We start from the raw sequence: 4652 nt of genomic DNA, 5'->3' as shown, positions 1-4652 counted from the left end.
CGTTTTCATAGATGGGCCAAGGGGGCCAGTAGATTAGGTTTCTATTCTTTTTATTACTAGTATTTTCCATTTACTTTTCTGTTTATTTATTTAGCTACTGTTTTGTACTTTCCTTTTGCATCAAAATACTTTTATAAAATGTAACACCTTTCCATATAATTACTATGTATTATTTTGCACTGCCACAAAAAGTTTGGGTTCAAAATAATTATTAAGTTTGAGTTTATATGTAAATGGGAAGAAAGGTGTTGTTGGTCCACTGTTTTAATATCTAGGAACAATTTTATATTTTGAAAAATGTTAATTCTTTTATGAAAAGTTGTTATTGAATATTTGCATCCCACCGAACATTTTTGTTTTACTGTTTGAAGAAATAATAATTTGACTTTATTTTAAATTTGAATTTGAATCGGTTTCGAATCAACGCAAGTTTATCAAAAGTAACCGAGGTGACGTGGCATCGTTACCAGAGGTTCAACGTATCTTAGTTATCTGGGCGTCACAATTCTCCTCCACTACAAGAAATCTCGTCCCGAGATTTAAGAGGTGGAAAACGGGGGAAAGGTCTAGTTACGAAATTCTAATGAATCTTCTCGGTCTTGGTTGCTTTTCTCGAAGAGGTCGACCCATAGCGTTGATGTCTCCATTCCTATGCATCAATGCATCATGATGAAGTTATCGCTCTTCCTTCGGTATCTTCACCGTACTTACGAAAGGATAAGAGGGAAAAACTCTATAAGGACGGATGCTAACAAAATTGAGCATCATACGGTTAACTCAGGGGAGGAAGCATAAGTATCTCTCGAATTGAAACTTAAGAGGATATCGAGAGCAAATTAAGAAGGTACCATGAGAAGTTTCAAACGGATAAGCAATCGTTCGATGTCTGAAACAAAGTGCGATAGGGGTCCAGAGCAACGAGATTAAGTATTGCGTCTATTACCAGAATAGATCACTAGGAAGGTGGCCCATGAATTACATACAAGGCCACACGCGAGGAATAACTTGGGAAACCGGGGGGTGTGCAGGAGAGTCAGGTTTCGATCATGTGGAACTTTGGGTTATGGGCCTACCATGTGGGTTAAAAGTAGGAAGGCGATGACGTCTTACACGATCATGTAAGCAAGGAATGTCAGAGGATAGCCTATCAGTTATGTCGACAACCACATCGATACCAATGGCGAGGGACGAAGAGAAACATTTTCCTGCTCGTTGAACGAGGCGGACCATTAGGCAAAGTTCTTGTCCATCGGTGGCTACCGGAATGTCATCAACAATAGTAACAGGATCTTACTGATAGAATTGTACGCCGAGTTGTTTACATAAGCAGGGGAATATTGTTTCTTAGATCATATAGATCACAAGAAAGGTTAAACCAAAAAATGAAAGGAAAATATGATTATCAGATCAAACAGAACAATGGAAAGGAAAATGTTTTTAAACACATATTTCAGGGGTATATCCTTCCCACGGACAAGTAGGGCATGATATCCATGACAGGATATAAAGTAGAAAACCCTTTAGGTAAGGGGAGAGAAACTTCATGACATTACCCATACAACGATGTTTGGATAATTGATAAAGAAAATTTAGCATTGTGCTTCAAATGTTCTTATTGAAAATCGGAGTACCACAGACATGGCTCGAGATAGCATTGGCATGATCATTGGGTAAAGATCAGACTGTGGATTCACAAAGGATCCATCTGGAGCAACTTATAGAATAAGTCTTACAATTTCCTCATGGAAGAATGGCTAAACTTTCTAAAAAAGGATACTATAACAATAGGTCCTCTGCCAGGTGTGCTAGGCATGACATCACCTTACCGGGTCTTATATAGACCAATGCTATAACTCTTGGAAAAATGTTCCAACCATCATATTTGACCAAGATTCAGATCTAATTGGTGTCAGGATACCTCAGACTCGGGATGCCTGAGAAGAAAAGGTGAAACACAATTTGACAATATGGCGTTGCAAGATTCTTGGGGAATGAACTATGGAAGCGAGTTCCAAAACAAGAGTTCATCATTAAGCCAAGGAGAGGAGGAGGAGGTGGCTGATGGACTCAACGACAATTCATTGAGATTTCCAAAAGGATGGATTTCCACAATTATGTGAACAAGAGGATAACATTTGTCAGTTCAAATGGTATAATGATGTATGCTCGAGGAAAACATACACAATTAAACATTGGTTGAAAGGTGCACCTGAAATATGAGCTTAAGTAGCATGATCAAGGTTAGAATGGTGATTTAATAACCAATAGTCTAAGAATGAACTATTGACCATTAAATTCAAAGCAATAGGGTTGCTAGAAGTTTTGAATTCACACATCATAGTTCAATGGTCGGTATTTCAGTTATAAACACCACGGGGACCAAGAAAGAATGGTGATGGTGAGAAGTATCACTATTTCAAAAATTCATAAGGCGTGGAGCAATCCTCACAACATCCTTGATGTAAAAGACAGTAATACTTCAAGGTAGAGCATAACCTAAGCTAGATAGCAAGGAAATCAAGGTACAACACAAAACATGAACAAGTTTGTGTTGGGGGAAGACAAGAATGTTGTCAATGATAACACAAATCATTGAGGGGCAAGGATGGTATTTCCCATCATGAATTCGATTGATATCCTGGAAGAGCTCAGAATGTTGATGATGATCACGACACAATTGTCTAGAGATTTCATGAAGATGTAATCGATCGGCGGTGACATCAAGTCAAAGGAATGATGAAGCGAAAGGTTATTGGAACCACGGGTACGTCACTAACTCGGAATCAAGCTTGTTGTTCAAGGAAAAATGATATGACGAGGAAAGTCGACGTAAGCTTAGCTTATTGTCGAAAGATGTGCTCCGGTAATAAGGAACGGGTGGCACAGTTAAAATTTAGCACGATAATGATATAGTCAATCAGGTTAGGAATGATGTGATGGAGTATTAACTTCTCAACAACAAAGTACTAGGAGTACTGAATCATAGTGTTGATTCGATTCACTAATCGGTGTTTTCGAGTGATGGACAATGCAGACCGGCGGAGTGACTAAAATGGTGAGAGTAATATTCTATCAAGAATTCATAAGAGATAGTGCAATGGCACGATATCCTCGAGATAACAGGGGAAGTACTCGAGGTAGATCATAATAGAGGTTGGGCAGGCGTATTCATCTATTGAAGACAAGTGTTTTAACTTGTCCGAGAAAGGGGATCAAAGATGAACAATCATGGTCAGAACCACGATTGCAAAGGATCAATTCACAGATACCATATGATATTTATCAAGGAAATAGTTATTATTACAAGAAGCTTCCATGATAAGATATGCATCATGTCCATGGGCATGAACACAAAGTTCAAGGTCGACTCCCATTTCTCCAATGCATGACCTTACATCCACTTCTCGTCGTGGAAGAAGTCGTATGGTAGAAAATTATCTAGTAAAACACCAAAAGGGTATGACTTGTGAAAACCTTCGGGTTCATACGGTTTTTAGGGAAGGTATAGGTTCAACCCATCGAGGCATCTTAGGAGCGTAAACCACAATTTTAAGAATAAATAACACAAACTCGATAGTAGAGCATGCTTGAGAAAGCAGAGGATACAATTTACCAAAGGCATTATGTATCCGAGGAAAGGCTCACAAGCTTATTGAATACGAAGGACGCTGTCGGATAAAATCCAACAAAGGATCCGGTGGTCCACAAGGGATCTAATGTGAGCATCGATACTCAACTAGAGGACGAAAGAATGCAAGGAGATCAGATTATAGAAACAACTGACTAACTCAAAGGTCAAACGCAAAGGAATTATGATTTCCAAATCAATGGATCAGAAGCTAACGCTCTGATTAAGGATGGATAAGTTGAGTAGGTGAAAGCACAAGTGCTCCCTAGGTGGTTTTGGTAATTGATGACAACATATCTCTTGTTGGACTAACATTTCGATCTAGCATGTTTCAGATAAGTTCAATAATGGAGTGGCATGGACTAAAGGTTGTGGGAACTCCTTCAAGATGCTAAGGACAAAGGATTGGCTAAAGCTTCAAGCTCAAGACTCTTCATTTTACATTTTAGTGATCCAAGATCACATTGAGTCTTTAGGAAAAGCCAATACTATCAAGGAGGGATGAGGTGTTGCTTAATGAGCCTCTTGCTTCATGTGCTTAGTGATATGCTCCAAAACCCTCAACTACTTTCCCACTTCCATATATGACCTAAACCCTAAGCCAAACTCGGTCCTACCGATTCTTCCTATCCGGCGCCACCGAGTTTCACTTGTCATAAGCCACTGCCAAACCCTAATCAGTTCGGTCTCACCGATGGGATCTCGATCTCACCGAGATGGGCTTGCAAACTCTCTATTACCCATTGCAATATTCTCGGTCCCACCAAGATATGCAATCGGTTCCACCGAGATGGGCTTGCAAACTCTCTATTACCCATTGCAATATTCTCGGTCCCACCGAGTTTGAGTAATCGGTCAAACCGAGTTTTGGATTTACCCTAACCCTAGCACATCGGTCCCACCGAGTTGATCCAGTCGGTCCCATCGAAATCTCTAACGGTCACTAGGTTTACCTTTTCGGTCCAACCGAGTTTGTTGATTCGGTCCCACCGAGATTGGAAAACTGTGTGTAACGGTTGGATTT

This window comes from Triticum urartu, chromosome 3 (assembly GCF_003073215.2).
Source record: "Triticum urartu cultivar G1812 chromosome 3, Tu2.1, whole genome shotgun sequence".
NCBI classification, from domain to species: Eukaryota; Viridiplantae; Streptophyta; class Magnoliopsida; order Poales; family Poaceae; genus Triticum; species Triticum urartu.
This window is presented reverse-complemented; position numbering follows the sequence as displayed.